The following is a 16,481-nucleotide window of genomic DNA, read 5'->3' as shown; positions in this document are numbered from 1 at the left end:
CAGACCCATCCGGTACCTTCCCCCCCCTCCCCAGCCGGCTGCCTGCGAGATGAAAAGGCCCCTCCAGCTCTCCGAAGCATTTTGGGGGGTTTCCTCAAGACCAAATGACCTTCTCTCTACCTCTTCGCCCCGCACCCCTGCCCGTAAAAGGCAATTTGTGCTGAAACTTCAAAACGCTTGGCAAAAGGCTGGTATTTCTGCCGGGCGGCTTCCCCCAGCTTCTCTGATCTCAAGCAAATAAATAAGGTAAGAACTTCACAAGGACAGGGAAAGCGGCGGAGGTGACGGTGCCATTCCTGTTGGAAAGCTGGCATTCCCCACCTCTGCTAAATGAGGTTCAGAGAGGCCATCTGGTACGTGTATTTCTAATCTCATCATTTTATTTCACTGGATTTGGGGGTTTTTTTTTTGTTCTTTCTTTTTGTCAGTCGCTTGGGAACAGACTTATAAATAGACAAACTGCCCGACGTGCCAGGAATTGGTGTTCAAAAATCCTCCCCGCCAGAAATACAAGATTTGATAAGAAGCGTGTGGAAGGAGTTGCTGATGCTGAAGCCACCCTGGGGCATTTTTTCCAACCTCCTCCGGTCTCCCCTCCAGCCTCAGAGCCCTTCCATGCAGGTGGCAGTTGCGTAGGGACACGGAGGGGGGACATCCATCCCTACGTGGGGAGAGCTGGCTTAGCTGGGTGTGCATGTGTCTCGGAGCAGCATATGGAGGGTGGTTACAGCCGGAGTGTTTTCAGCTGTTGGGAAAAAGGCTGTAAAATACGATTCCCACCATAAGCAGCCCTCTGGGTTCGGAGTACATCAAATCGGGTATTTTGCCTCTGGCAGAAACCAAAACCTGATGCGCCAGAGGATGGTAAAGCCCTCGACTAATCCCTGTAATTGTTTAATACTGCGGCCAGCAAGGAAATGTTTTCTGATCCCGTTAATCTTTGCTGTGAAATAAAAGCTTTTGTAACTGTATCCATAGCTAGCAAACTCCGCTGTTATTCCCATAGTCCAAATACCAGCCTTTCTCTAGCCATCGCCCCACGCAGAGCCCGCGGTGGCACCTTTGGCAGGTTAACAGGAGAGGAGGAAAGATGCTGGCTGCAGCCTTTAAACCCCCCAAAAATAAAAATGAAAAAAAAAAAAGAGAGGTGAAGCGTGAGGCCAGCCAAGGGCCTGGCTCAGCAAGAGATGGGAGTAGGATGACGGTGGGCGTGCGGTGCGGCAAGGCGAGGGGGCTGCACCCCGATTCAAGGGATGCCACAGGATGCTGCCTGGCTCCCCACTAGCGTTTTTAGCCCCTCCGATATCCTAGGCACTGCAAAGGGAAGAGAGGAAAAGCTCGGAGGGGGGGAAAGAGGGTGTTTCTGGTATTGAGCAGCGGTGCAGTGCTATTTCTCTCGGCAGCTGACAGTGTAAATGCATTTCCTGGCAGGCAGCTCGCTCTGTATTAAAATTCTTGATGAAGATTATTAAAGTGTGTTTATGAAAAGCCTGCGAGTGCTTCTTGGACTCCAACCTGCCTTTTCAAAATGAGATGTTTGGGTGCGGGCTGAGCGCTCGTGGGTTATTAAAACCAGCCTGTCCAAACCCACCCGCACCATTGGCAAAGTGTGATTATCTGTAGCAAACTGGATGGTCGGAGCCCCCTCCAGCCGGGGACTGGTGTGGGGTGACTGCGGCCGGTGCAACCCCTAGCCATTCCCCAAAACCTTGCTGCAAATATATTTGAGTGTGTTGCATGATTTAAGGAAATGCTCACATCCCCCTGACCCGGGCTGGGGGCTGGAGCGAGGGGCAGAGGGAGGATTAGAAGCTGTGATGCTCTGTTGAAGCCCCGCTCCCAGCCCCGACAGGGACTATGAGGACATGGGGACATCCACAGCCACCAGCCCTCCCTTTGTGCAGGCGAAGCTTTTGGGGGACGTTTCCGTGCTGGACACGGAGGCCCTGAGTGCCCCACGCAGCCAAACATCCCGCCGGCGATGCCACCACCTCTGCTGCCACCGAGAGGTCCCCGTCACCCACAGCCAGGTAACCACCAGCTCGTGGCCCTGCTACCGCGCACCCCTTGCACGCACGCGTGCGCACAACTACACCCCCCCACCCGCATGCACGCCTCGCACGCGCTTGCACGGCCCCGTAGCGCATCCCTTCTGCCACACGCACCGCCTTGGGCAGCCGCCTTGGCCGGCGGCCGATTCCCTCTTTCTGTATGCGCTTCCCTTTCCAGCCTGAGGTAGGGTTTTTTTAACGTGGGAGACCAGGTTGTATATCTAAATATATGTCCTTTAAAAAAAAAAGTTTCCAAGAACAATGGTGGAAGCAGCCCAAAAATGTGCTAAGAAGGACGAATGCATTAGGACTGGAGTCCAAGCAAAATATCAGAAGGGTGAATCAGAAAGAAGGGAAGGAAGGGAGGGGGGGGGTGGAATATAAACGTATGGAGTTTTTAAAAAGCTATTTTTTCCTTTTAATGTTAATGGCAGCTTTTCAATTTGAGCTTTGAGTGCTGGAGAAATGTGTCAACCGCTCCTGCCCCGAGCCATGCTTTGGGGGGATGCAAAGGCATTGTTGCGATGATACATTCAAGCTGGTTTCAATCCAGCTCCATTTAGCCATCGCAAAGATTTCTTTGCTGTTATTGTTATTAATTGGGCTCATTAATTTACGTTCTGTGCTTTCTTACGGCTTCCCCCTCTCTATGCACCATGAGAATTACGGGGCTAATTAACCACCGAACCTCTGGTTTAGACCCCGCGCCTCTGGTTTCAGCCCTGGCTCACCCGTCCCTCTCCATGCGCCGTGTCAGCCTGTTAGAAATAAACTGTTGGGAGTGTTTTACAGTAGTTTCTTGAAGGGGGAAAAGCTGAGATCTTCCTTCTGTAGGAAGATGGGCGGTGCAGTGATGGGTGCCACATAGGAAAGGTGTGGGCTGAGCAGGTCAGTAGCCCAGTAAAAAGGAAAGGGAAAAGGAAAAAGTACGTGGGTGATGCTGAAGGTCTAAGTAGCGTTTTCTGGAGCAGGGACAGCCCTGTGTCCTCTGGAAACGGCTCCACGCTGGTTTTAGGCTGGTTTGTTACAACTGGTTATAGTGGCCGGTGGTTGCGGCACGCCTGAGCGTCGCCGCATGCGTCCTGGCGGATCTCCCTCCCCTAATTCAGTAGAGTGCTTTGGGCAGGCTAAACCCAAGTTGCCTTCTGCTTACCTCTCTGGCTCCCTTCTTGTTGTTTGACCTGTCCCTTCGCTTTCTCCGAGCTCACTGCAGCTCAGACCCCGTTCCCGTGTCACCAGCGGTTCCAGCTAAAAGAGGGCTGGTTACAGAGGGTAGATGGAGAGGCCATAAAAAAGAAAGTAATAAAATCTTGGGTTTGATTGCATGAAAAGGGCAGAAAATCTGTTCTGCAGGCCAGTCAGGGTGGCGTGGTGGCTGCCGCCAGAGGTGGCAGGAGAAAGGGGAAGATCAGGCCCAAAGTCATACTTACCCCTGGTGACTGCAACATCCATCAGGGCTAAAGACAATCTGTGTCTCATTAATCATCTGATATAAACAGAGGGAGACTCACTGGAACAGAGCGGTGTCACTGGATGAATGGCCTGGAGTTGGAAAATAAACATTTCAAACTCTGCCTCGGCGTTTATTTTTGCTAAATGCCTTCGCTGCGCCTGGGCGTTTTGCTAGCAGCGGGGCACCGCTGCCCCAGATCCATCCCCAGGAGCGCGGCTGGAGCCGGAGCTTGCGATGCAGGGCGAGAAACGCACCGGACAGAGGCGCAAGAAAAAGTTTGGGAGCAGCGGCAGCAGTAGTCTGTCCTGGGTGCTTCCGTCCTGGGAGCCCAAAGGGTTTCTCCTGCCCTGGGGGGGGCTGCGGAGGGGTTTCTCTCTTGGCAGCGCTTGGTTTTTTAGCAGGTGGGAAATGCAGCAGCGAGGCAGCGTGGTCGAGCTCGCGGGCGGGATGCCTCCCCTTCCCTTGGTCCCGCGAACCTGTGGTCAGCAGTGATCCAGGGGGGTGGCACTTGCAGATACAGTCGGCGCGTCCCCACCAAATGCTCGCCGTGTTCACGCGCCGCTGGGTTTCCGCAAACAGCGGTTGTGGTTTTTTCTACAAACCTCTTACGCCTGTTGGTTGTTTTCCCCGCTCCCTTCCCCTCTACAAAACCCCACCAGGTGCAGTCTGGAATCCAGGCTCACCCGAATATGCCTCTAATTCTGATTTATTAAGATGGTTATTGTATAGATGATTAGAAACATATTCTGGGAGATTTAACAGCCTCGGAACAGACATGTAGCCATTACAGAGCTGTTAATCCTTTATAAATATGTTTTTAATCATGCCAGTATTTAACATACAATAACTGTCCTATTAAATATAATGTATAGCTGGCAGCCTTGTTGTAAAGAATTGCAAGCTATTTTTTTTTTTTTCCTACAGGGTCATTAACTTCTGCTGCTCAGGAGATATTAACAAAACCGTAAGATTTTGTTCAGCTCAGTTTTGTTCCGTTTGCGCTCAGCTCAGATGCCCGGCCCTTCCACGTCCCACGAGGATCCCGGCTGGTGCTTGCACTTGCTGTAGGAGGACCTTCACCGGGAGAGGGGTTAGCTGAGACCCTAGCAGGTGAGTGGCTTTCGCTCCAGCCGGGGACTTGCTACCTGTTTATTTTCAGCATTGCTCAACGCATCTCGCACCACCTTTGCCGTTGCTATCTGTTCAGCTTGTGCGAGCAGCAAAACAACATGGATAAAGCTACGTCACCGCTTACAACTTCGGTATCTGGGTGAGCTCTGCTGAAATAAACCTATTATATCTTATTCCGGTGCGTGCGTGCAGTGCGGCAGCAGAAGCAGTGTTTCCCTGCAGACCGGGAGCTTTGCAGAAGCGCACCAAACACATGCATACGTGCTACTGCATGCGCAGCGTAGCTCATAGCGCAGCGCATACCCCCTCCCGAGCGTCTGCCCTGACATCAGGAATAGTAAATTCCATTAGCAATGTCATTTGGGGCCTTACGTTTCTGGTGGTGAGAAGAAAACAGGCACCCCCCCAGCTCCGCTCAGTTGGAAAATAAATGACATAACCTGGGCTGGCTTTTCATGTGCCTTCTGACTTGACATGCCATCCAGCTTGGTTTCCATCCAGCTGACCAGCTATTCCCGAGGATGGGCTGGTTACAGGAGAAAGCAGGTTGAGAAGGGGAAAAATTTCCACTGAATTAAATTATCTTAGCTGGAAAAATAAACCCTCGCCACAGCTTGAAGCAAATGCCTGCCTGGTGCCTCCCCTGCTTAGCGTGAGATGCTGCCATGCAGCAGGAGGACTCGCTCCCGTATAAACCGCTCCGTGCCGAGCCAACGAAAGGCAGATGTGTGTGAGAACCCCCTCGCTCCCCCGTCACCCCCTCGGCACTGTCCCCCAGCATGCCTCTTGCGCGCCGTGTCCCTCGGTGCTGAATAACCAAAGCTTCACGGGGAAGGGGCAGCAGCCCTTTGCCTTTTGGGGTGCCAGCACCCTGGCGTGGAGCCATCGCTCCGGTACCGCTGGGTACGGGCCAAGGGCTGGGACAGCCCTGTCTGACCCCCTTTGGCAGCTCTTTTGTCTCTGGGTCTCCAAATTAATGCTTTTTGTCCCCAACACCATGCTGCCCCACTACCCCCGTCCCCCTTGGCCGAGGGGGAGCCGTCGGGGCAGGACAAGGGGCTATTCTTTGCAGAAAACAGTGGGCGATCTCATAGCAGCACGGCTGGCCCTCGGCCATCGCCCACCGCCACCCTCCACACCTAGGTCACGTCTGGGTGCTGGCATTTATCGGGACCGGGCTGCGTCGGGCACCACGAGTGAATTGCGCACGGAGGGAGGGTGGGGAGACGGGGTCAGGGCTCGGGGACCGCAGGTGGCGGATGGGGAGATGGCCTCGGGGTCTGCAGAGGGGTCCTGGGCTCAGCGCTTGAGCACGACTGGTGTCGGACGTGGAGTTTTAAATGCGTTTTCCTAAAACTAGTTCTATGCACGTTTCTATGGGGGGAAGGGGCGTGGGTGCTCTGGGCTGGTGGCTTGTTTCTGAGGGTGCAAGTGAAAGATCCCGCTGGACCCTTCTCCAGCGGCGCTGAAAACCCAGAAGCGGCCAGAGCAGCGAGAGTTAAGGGACGGAGTTATTTCCAGCTCCCTTTGCAGTGTCTCCCTCGCACCCCTGCCATGCCTCGGAGGTGGCCGGGAGCCCCGCAGCCCCACGTGCTGGTGCTTGGAGCAGGCGCTGTTTGTTTTGGAAGGAGGCAGGCTTTGTCTGCGGAGCCGCCGGCCAGTTTTCCGCAGCCCACCTTATAAACTTTCCCAGCCTCGGCGCTCGTCGCACCCACCAGCTACCTGGGCTGCTGGCACGGCCAAATATTTTCATCACCAGGTGCTATTTCCGTGCCTGACCTCCCCACGGCGGCAGATGTCGGTGTGTGGGTGGGATGCTTGGATGGCTGGAGAGACCTGCCACCCCCTTCCCGTCTCCCCGTGATCCCATCCAACACGGCTGTTTCCACTGCAGCCCTGGCTCTCCCTTTCTGTGAGATGTTTCCCCACACGGCTTGGCATCTTCTCCAAGATCCATCTGAAATGCTCCACGGTGCTCACGGCACAAAGTGTGATGGGTACCAGGAGCCTGAGGAGGGTGCAGGCGGTTGCAGCCACAAGCGAGGATGCCCAAGAGTTGCTATGGGCAATGCGGAAAGAAAAGGGTGGGTGGGGGAATTCCAGGCTTTGACTAAGGCCAGTCAAGGTTGGCTTGACTTGAGTCAAGGTCCATCAATGCAGACCTTTTCCTCCACGAAACGCTATCTTTACCTCTAAAAAATGAAATATCTATTTTGCATTGCTAAAATCCCAGAAGGAACAAGGTCCGGGGGAAGGGGGGAGCTGAGTGAAGCGGAGCTGTGCCAGTAGCTCCAGGCTGGGGGCATTAATGGCCCCCCAAGTTGGCTGGGGCCATCCAAGACTGGGTTGGGCTAATGCTGTGGGGGAGAGGGTGAGACTGTCTGTGGGAGGACCTGGGTCAGGGCTAGGAGGCAATGTGCAGGAAGGGGTGAAAGCAGCTGATGGGCGACATTGGCAAACCTCTGGGGTTTTTTTGATTCTTCTTTCCTGTTAGAAAAACCTCATCTGGGGAGGTTTTCCTGCCAGCCATCCTCTGCGCTGCAGGAAGACCAAGCAGAAGCTTCCCTGAGGGTGGCCCAATTTCCATAGCTGCTTTCTGGGAGACTTTTCCCCCATCTCTTTGAAACTCTTCTCCCTGTCCGAGCAGCTGTCGAGCAGGGATGGTGCAGGGCCAGGTCACCCCACGGACCTCTTTCAGCCCGCAGCAGCAATAAAGCTGTCGGCAGAGGCAGCGGCGCGGTCCGGGCGGCCGCGTGCTGGAGATGCACTTAGGGGAGGCTGAGCTGCCGGCTCGGCCCGGCTTCCCTTCGATCGCCGCGCGTCTCGCCCTCCATCACCGCCGCCGGCATGTGCCAGGAGACAAAGCTGGCGCTCCTCCCGCCAGCGAAGCAGCGAGCCGTCAGCCAAGACGTCTGGTGAGAAGGAAGAGCCTGTCTGCAAGAGCCAAGGGGAAGCCCTCCACTGACCCTCTCCCCTCGGTATTTGCACAGCCAGGAGCGAGCAGCTTGAGGCTCCGGCTGGATCTCCGTGGCCATCTGGAAGGGAACCGGAGGGGATCGGCAGCCCTGATGCGATGCGTGTGCCAAAGATGAGTTCGCCCCTTCCCAACGCCTAGCCTCATCCTTTCTTTGTGCGTGGGGAAACTGAGGCAGGAGAGTCCCAGAGCTGGTGCACCACAATCCTTCGGTCTCCCCTGAGGACTGCCCGCCAGCAGAAGGTCTTAAAGAAATAAGGAATTCCCATCCTGTCAGAAAGTCAAAAATTTCTCACTGTCAGGTTCGCCTTTAAATTTAGAAGTTTGGAATTTCAGCTAAAAAGAAATATTCGCAACAAGAAATGTTTCCTTTTGTCCTAACAAATAAGACTGAATATGAGAGAGGAACGAGGGCACAGCACAAGGCACTAACCCTCCTGAAAGGCAATGCTTTCATAATCCTGAATAGGTGTTTTCATCAAATTGAAACATGACTGCAAAATGCTGTCTGGCAAAACTCTATTCAGCTGGAAAAACACTGTCTAGCTCTCCTTCCCTCCAAGTTATCTCTCTAGACCTCATACAAAGTCTTATTTATTCACTCCCTTTTCAGATGGTCTCCACTTCTCCATCTCTAGGCACCCACAAATCATGAATTGCCTGTCCAGCACCAGGGACTCGCTAAAAAACCACGAAGGACTTCCTTTTTAATTTCATTTTTGTTCCTCCTGTTCCTTCTCTGTTCACTCTTGGATACGTCTGAGCTTCTCAGTGAGTCTCGGAGCTAGAAATGGGTTTTCTTCGTTGGCACTTCAGATGCTAATGAAATTATTCAGCCCCAGCACGTGAAATCAAGCAACACTAGATACCTTTGAGTTGATCCGCACTGCAATAGGGCTGCCTGGGTGTAGGGTTATAGGACAACGGCGAGAAGCTGGTGTTACCCCGAAACCATATAGCCTGTGAGCGCGGGGTCTGATGTGGCTGTCTCCTCTACTTAGTCCTTCGGGCTCTGGAGGGGCTCAGGGTGCGTGCGGGCTGAGTTTTACGAGCAACCCCCTCTGTCCATGCCTTTGGTTTGGGAAGGGCGTAGCGGGGTGTCCGTAAGAGCAGCTCTCGGGGTGCAGCGCCGCGATGACGCACGCGGGCGGCCTGCAGTGCTCTCGGCACTTCCCGGGAGGCCTGGAAAGGGATGGGGACAGTCGGGTGCAGGAAAGCGGCTCCCTGCCTCCTGTCCCAGGGCACGGGGGCGGCCGTTTGGGACCTCTCTGCTTCAGTCCCTGTCTCCCGTGCTATTTCTGTTCATCCTGGTACGCAGGGAAAGCAGGGGTCAGGAGAAGCCGTGTCCCTTTCCAGTGTTACCAGAGGTCTTGCTTAGGGATAAAGAGGTATTTCTGAACTTAACTGGGCTCATTGGAAGCTCCCGTCTGACTTTCTCACGGGAAGAGTGGACTTGGCCCCTCCGAATAGGCCCAGACCTCCAAATTACCCCCTGCCTGTGTGTATTTGTGCATGTGCAATTTCCCTGACATCTCTTCCCCCATGGCAAATGCTGTCCCTGGCTGAGCCCCCGCCGTCCATCCCCGTGGCCTCGGGTACCGCGGCGATGGGGTGACACCGCTCTAAAGCGGTTTATTAGGGTGGGGGTCCAGCAGCATGCTGGAGGCTGTGTGATTTCACACTGCCCTTTCGAGGCTGAGGCTGCTGGTTCGGTCGGCAGCCCAGTGAACCCAACAGCCCCCAAGGCCAGCTGACAGCTCAACTGGAAATAGATATGGTCCCCATCCCGCCCTCTTGTTGTTGTTGGCAGGCGGGCTCGGAGGCCTCCAGGTTGGGTCTGTCAAAAGCACAAGCGGGGGAAAATTGTTCTCATCTGAACAAACACAATCAGCTGTTGCCAGCAGCTCCAGTGTCCCAGCAGAGGATTCACATGGCCAGCCATTATCCCAGTCTGGCTAACTGGTTAGACTGGCAGCTCAGAAGGACCTGCCTTTCTTTAGTCGGTATTTATAGGAGACGTTGTGTTGCTCGTCCTCCCTCCAGCTGCCATCCAGGTGATGGAGCTGGGCTGGTGCAGGCACCCCTGGGCATCGCCCTTCTCCAGCGACCACCGCTCGCCGCTGATGCAGGGAGGGCATCTGCAGGCGTGGTTGCACTTGCCCAAACGACGGGAGAACAGGAGCCCAAAGCAGGAGGAGGTGACATGGTGCTGGAGTGAAATGCCGCAACCAGCACGGGCTTTGCCTGTTAGACCCATTTGTAGCAGTTTGCTGTGTTGGCTTCATATCAAATTAATCAGCATCTGTCTCTGTGCAGGCTCTCGTGTTGGCTGCTGACTCTCCCGTCGCTGAGCTGCTGACGGACAGTGTCTTGCAGAGACATCTACGCCCTGCTGAGCAAACACCAGGTAATAACCTCTGACGTAGAGATCTCTGCAAACGCTGCCGCTTTTGGCCCGTCTCGATGTGCCTCTGAAAACCAGCCACCGTCCTGCCTGTGGCACCTGTTCTGTAAAGCCTCGGCTGGGGGGGTGCAGCACGGCACGCGTCACCTTTAAGGAGCTGCATTGCAAAACCAGTCGCTGAAATAGCTCACGGCAGAGAAACCTGCGGCTTCCCCCAGCGCAGTGCTCTGCAGGGAGGATGCCAGTTTTCCCAGCGCTGCGGAGCGTGGTCGTGCTGCGAGCTGGGCGATCCTGGCACGTGTGCTGACTCCGCATCGCCCAGCCAACCTAAACAGGGCCGAGTGACCCAGTAACGTACGTTATATTATATCTCCCGTTCACAAACGCGTTCCCTGGGGCTGCTGCCTGCTGGGTGTCTGCTGCAGAGGAATTTCTCTGCCCTGAGCAGGGGGTGGCTCTGGGCCCTCCCAGGGGATCCTCCTCGTTGCTTGGGGGGGAAAATACCTTCTCTCTGTCTTGCCCAGATAACAGAACACAGACTTTTGCTTCTTCTTGTGCGATGTGAACATCACTAGTGTGAGATGGGATTGTCTTCCGTCAGCGCTGGCTGTGCTCAGCCGTGCTCCGTTTTGTTGCATGGTGGCTGTTTTAATGAGAAACCTTCCCCAGAAAACCCCGCCTGGCTGGGACTCAAACCAGGCCTTACACCCTTCTTAAGAGGGTCTCATATAGTTTCGATCTGTTCCTAATTGCCATAAAGCAAGCCAAACCCCACTTGCTTCCTACCACCCACGGGCAGTCCACCAGGCCCACTCCTCCTGGTGAACTGCACAGGTTTAAACTCACCTCTTATTGCTACCAGCTCCCTCTAAGACATTTCCAAAGCGCCTGGCAAAAATTGTTCAAAAACCTCCCCAAAATGGGAGCCTTGGGTGTGAATATCTCTCATTTCCAACAGATATCCGAGATATCTGTCATTTTCCAACATCACCTCCACCTTTCTGGGTACCTCTTGGCACCAAGAGATGGGAGAGGCAAGAAAGGCCACAAAGCTACTTAAATTATGAGTAATTTTTCCTCCTTTAAACTGCAGCGCCCCGCACAGCACGCGTACCCCGTCGGTGCAAGGAAATGGCATCCGCGTTCCTCTTTTACTGCTCACTCGCCATTAGGTGATTAAGAAAACGGGGGAGCTGGGGGCACTCGTTCTTGACCTTGGGGAAAGCAGGAGGCTTATAAAAACTCTAAGTGCTGCAGGAATTACGAGGCAATTAAAAAATCAGGCCAGAGCTGGGACCGCGTCAATAAAACCGAGAGGAACTGATGTCAGCTCCGTGCGGGACGCGGGGACCGATGAGCCCCGGGGGTCGGCGGTGCTGAGGCCTCGTGCTTCCCACCGGCCTCTACTTGGAAATGCAGGAGAAAGAAGAGATTTTGGGGCTGGGGCAGGCTTTTTTTTTTTTTCTTTTCTTTCTGAGTGGATTCAGCTGACCCGAATCCCGCCCCCCCCAACTGCAAATCCTGCGTGAGCCCCGGCGGTGGGTGTTTTATGAATGTGAGATGAATAGCCACCAAAAAAAAGCAAAAATTAATATTGAAGGGGTGAGGAGGGATCCCAAATCGCTGTTTTGGGATGTAAGAGGCTCAGCTCTAAGGAGGGAGTCATAAGCCACTGAGTCATAAGGTTTAAACCCAGGGGAGCTGGTTTTTATTTATCTAGAATTTTATCAAGACTCAGCTTGGGTTTTCTGGCCTGATAAGAACAAGAAGAGCAAAATCATGTGGCATCAGCAGAAATCAATATGCCGTGGTTTTCCATTTCTCACTGCAGTGCTGATTTCGTTCAGATCTGGGTCTTTCCAAGGGTGGGGTCTAATGTCCTCAGACGGGGTTGCGGCTCAGGATCATCAGGCTGGTGTTTGAATGTTTCTCTTAGGTGTAAGTGATTTCTCGTGCAAACCACTCGAGTTAAAGTGCGTGGTGACAGGGAGCAAAGCCTGTTCTCTGCTTCCTCTTAGGAAAGTCCCAGAGAAACGTTGTGCAGCTCTTTGGCCGTGGGGAGAGAGTTTGCCAACGTCCTCTGACCAGTTTTAAAACAGGAGGAGGCAAAAAAAGGAGTCTGTTTTTCGGTCTGCACTTGCTGAACTCTTGTTCAGCACGTTTACTTAGCTTTGGTCATTTATTTACCTGTCTATACCGGAGTGCTGGCTGGGTCAGAGTGATGCAAGCATATTTCCTTAGGGTAGACGAGGACTTGGAATAAAACCCAGGGCTGGTCTAAATGTCCAAAGAAGGTCCTGGGGTGCAGCGCGAGGTCCCTTGGGTTTGGGCTCGGTTTCGCTGCGTGCCACTCGGCAGCTGCCTCCTTACTGTTTATCTCATCCTCTGGGGAGAAGGAAGTAGATCCACTTCACATGAAGTGAAGTTACATAAACCGTGGGGGTCGATGGGGATAACTTGGAAATGAAGCGGTCAGTCGGGCTGGCGGCCGGCCAGGGCCGACTCGCACCATTGCTCGCAGGGACCAGACTGTCTCAGAAGCGTTTGGGGCTGGAGGTGAAAATTCAGGTGACAGCTGAATCGGGGAAGACGCCGGGGACACAAAGGGGGAAAGTGCCTCAGCCTCCCAGCTCGGTCCCTGCTAGTTTGGGGTGGCGGGGGGCAGGTCTGGGAGACACCATCCTAGTGCTCAGGGTTCAAAACGCGCAGCCCCCAGCCAGCGTGGCATAAATGCTGGATGGAAATAACTAGAGTTACCCCAGCAGAAAACGAGTGAGGGCGGCGCTTTGACCCCTCTGTGCTCCGCCAGCCTGGCTACGACTTCAAGGGAGCAACGGTGTTCATGGTGCCCCATGACTCCGCTGATTCCTGGCTGTAGAAATTAAAACGGTGGAGGAAACAGTGTCCTCCAACGTCCTGCCCAGGCTCATTCAGAGACGGGAGGGACGGAGGGGAAACGCAGGCTTGCTGTCATTCTGCTCCCTTTGCAGCTGCTGCAGCGAGCAACGCTTCAAAGCCCTGACGCTTGCTTGGTTTGCCTGTGTCTGCTGTTCAGGCTGTCCTCCCAGCAAAAGCTCTGCTGCTGCAGATGACGGCTGGGATGGAGGGTGGGCACAGTACTGACCCCGAGCACCCAACCAGCCCCAAACAGGGACACGTAAACTCTTTTCCTGGGTGTAGAAATGCTCTGTGCGCAGGGTCTGGCGTGTCGCGAGCTCGGCACGGTAGCCCTGGTTTGCAGACCCTCATGCTGCAGGGGCTGCGCAGGCACCGGTCCCTCGCCCAGGGCTAACCCTGCCTTTTGCAACTCCATCTTTACAGGCAGCGAGGCCTGAGAGCAGCTCGTTTTGCTTCCCTGCTTGCTCAGTTTATATTTGTTGGCTTTTCTGTCTCTATAAAACAAGAATGCACAAACACAAGCTCGTGCTAAGGGAGCGGGTTAGGGGGCCAGAGGGGAATGAGCTTCCCAGAGAGGCTTTGCCGTCTCTGCTGCAGAGAGCAAACCTTGCCTTGCCCTCACCAGCTCATCACGGGGTCCCCATCACAGGAAAGGGGCATTGCACGGGGTCCCAGCAAGCAGGGGACCAAGCCGGGGAGCAGAGGGCTCTTCCCCCAGGTTTCTGCCATCCCTGCACACCAAGGGCGCTGCGTCTGGGTTATCTGCGTCTCCTGACAGGTTGTTGTTTTGGGGATAAAACCTCAGAAGCAAAAGGGTTTCCTCCATCCCTGTTTCAGAGATGGAGAAATTGAGGCAGAGACGGGATGCCCTCACCGTTCCCTAAGGCACAGGGAGGAGGAGAGAGTTTATCCTATGCCCTTAATGTCCCCGAACCCTTCCCACTCGTCCGTGACGCTCTGCCTTCCTGGCCGGAGATGACTGCTCCCGAGCACAGCACTCAACCCTCTTATCTGCCTACCCCGTCTGGTTCCCCCGGTGCCAGCTCCAGATCAAACGTGAGGAAGCCAAGGGTCCGGGCTGTCGCCGCTCTCCTGGGAAGGAGATAGCAAACTCTGTCTCTGCCAACATTCACAGCTCGAAAGGCAGCAGATCTGGCGGGTAGGAAGGATTTTGCTTCCTGGGGGACAGCCCCCCCCTTTTCCAGACGGGCAGGTGCTTCCCATCCCTGCTGACTTCAGGTTTGAGGTATCCCAGAGGTAGGATGTCTCCAGTAAGCCGAGCAATATCTGCTTTCACAGCTTTGGGAGGAAGCACTGGTAAAGGTAACCTCCACCCAGATTGGCAATTGGCTGCCAAAAAATGGTAAAACAAGTCCCCGAAGCCCTTGCAAAGAGCAGCTGCCTCCTCCAGGAGCAACACACGGGAGGTTTCTCAATGGGACCCGCTACCACCCGCATCTGTCTCCATCCCACGGCTTCGGTTCTTGTGTGGCAAAGCAGTAAGGATGCAGATGTTGGATATTAAATGCCAGCAGCAGTGCTCAGCTGTTCTCCCAGGCTTTGGCCCTGGTGGGAATTAAAGCCCTGCCTTTAACAGCACATTCCCATCCCCACACAACCGCTCACGTTTTCCTGTAACCCCCTTTACAGCAGAACACCTTTTGGGCACTCAGCGGGGAAGGAAAGGTTTCCCCTGATCAATGCTCCCATAATAGTTTCTGGTTTGGTTAATACATTTTACCTGTCTCCTTCTCATCGGGACCCCTCTGAAAGCCGAGCTGTGATTTTGCCCTTGAGGGAACCTCAGGTTTTCGCCTGTTTCCAGGGTCTGCATTAAAATTTAAGGCCTTAATGAGAATGATACGGCTGAAGCTAAGAAATCCAGCCTCGCTACTTTGTTTCCTGAATGATTTTCAGAGCAGCCGATGGTATCAGATTGGCATGTGGTTGGGTTTTTTTCTGGTTTATGAATGAATGTAATCCTTCTGCAGAAAGGGAGGCGTCAGCGTGGATGCTTTGGTCCTGAGATTTTAGTGGTCATTAATAATGCCTGCAGTGCTTTCTGTAAGTGCGAGCCAAAGGTTTGGGATGTAACGGCTTTGTAGTGGAAAAAGCCGGTTTCCTCCAAATCAAAAGACTTTGCGAAAATGACCCCTTGTTTGTGATACCTTCTTTCCACTGTATTTCCAAGGCTTTGTTTTGCTGTTGTGAAAAAACCTGGGTTTAGTGTAAAGTGTTGTTGCAGGTCATTTGCCTGGTTTTAGGTGAGACTTTATATTCACATACATATTCATAATGGAGGTGCCTGCTTTTAACAAATTAATAGACGCCAAAAGGAAATACTGCTGCCCACTTAGCAGGGAACAACTGGGCGCTGCCCAAACGGGGAACTGCAGCTACTCGTAACTGAAACAGCGGATGCTGTGAAGTCCCGTTAGAGCCAGGCTGTGCCCAAATGGGCCAAGCGCCCCAGAGCTTCGCCATGTCCCCCTCGGTACCCCGAGCCTGGGAAGTGCAGCAGGTGGGGGTACCCAGGGAGGGCACAGGAGCGGCTCAAAAGGAGGAGCCGGGTTCTGCGTCGTGCCCACGGGAGCGACGCTCCTGTCCGTGAACTCGCTGCAGCTGCTTGTCTCTACCTTGTGATGAATCCCAGATGATTTCTCAGCCTGAGCTGTACAGTCACTCGCGTTAGATTATAAACTGGAACTTTTACAGGCTGTATGTGGGGTTTGTGGCTTCCTTTCCCTCTCGCCGTCTCCAAAGTCCATAATTCTTAATAAATCATCCTCTAGCCTGAGCTGAGTCTTGCTGTTTTAAGTTTAACTAGCTTATTTTTTTGCTGATAAACCAGACTTTGAATTCTTCCCAAGATCACGGGTTGGGGCCAGTAATATCACGAAGGAGAGACTGTTAATCATGATATATCACATGCCAATGGGAACAGCATCGAGCGATCGCTGCAAGCAACGCGTTTCCCTTATATCAGCATTTACAGGCAGAGCATTTGTATCTCACAGAGTTGGTGGGAGGGAAGAGTCAGGGCTCCCACCAGATATAAATTAGGTTTATTATCGGAGCCAACTCAACAGAATCGCAGGGCAGAGCTCTAAGTTATGTGCAAAGGGTAAGGGGAAAATGGACAGCAGTGACAGGAAGATGATGTACTGTGCACCTATTTCTTAGACAGGACCAGTGCAAACAACTTCTTAAGGCTTTGATCCTGACTTCACTCCAAATTTCTACTCTTGCAGCGTCCTCCATCCAAAGAGACCCAAGTCCACCCAAGGGTGGGACTGAAGGGTGGACCAAAGCCTGGAGAGAACCTGCGACACCCTCCTGTTGTTTAGCTTATTCTGTTTTGCCACCACCCTCTCAGCACATAAATTTCTTTGCCTTGACAGCTCCAGGGAAACACGGTACATTTTCAGATCCGTCATGGTCTGATCCTTGTTCTCCCAACCAGTGCCTGAGCTCCCCTCCCAGTATCACTGTTGGCATTGGCCAACTGCTCCCGTGGCCTTGCTGCTCTGTGGATGTATCTGCTGAGCCCAGACCAGCTCCCACCACATC

At 53.7% G+C, this 16,481-nt stretch overlaps 1 long non-coding RNA gene across 2 annotated transcripts in view; it reads left to right on the top strand.

The window, feature by feature from the left end:
- Positions 1 to 16,481, top strand: part of LOC135316684 (uncharacterized) — an 88,956-nt gene that overhangs the window by 60,540 nt on the left and 11,935 nt on the right. For both annotated transcript variants that reach the window (XR_010375923.1, XR_010375924.1), the window contains 2 exons: positions 4,429 to 4,614; positions 9,926 to 10,016. This is a non-coding gene — a long non-coding RNA (uncharacterized LOC135316684). The remainder of the gene's footprint in view (positions 1 to 4,428; positions 4,615 to 9,925; positions 10,017 to 16,481) is intronic.

The sequence above is a fragment of the Phalacrocorax carbo genome, chromosome 21, assembly GCF_963921805.1.
Source record: "Phalacrocorax carbo chromosome 21, bPhaCar2.1, whole genome shotgun sequence".
Lineage (NCBI taxonomy): Eukaryota > Metazoa > Chordata > Aves > Suliformes > Phalacrocoracidae > Phalacrocorax > Phalacrocorax carbo.
The sequence above is the reverse complement of the archived record's forward strand: the minus strand, read 5'-3'. Positions and strand labels throughout refer to the sequence as shown.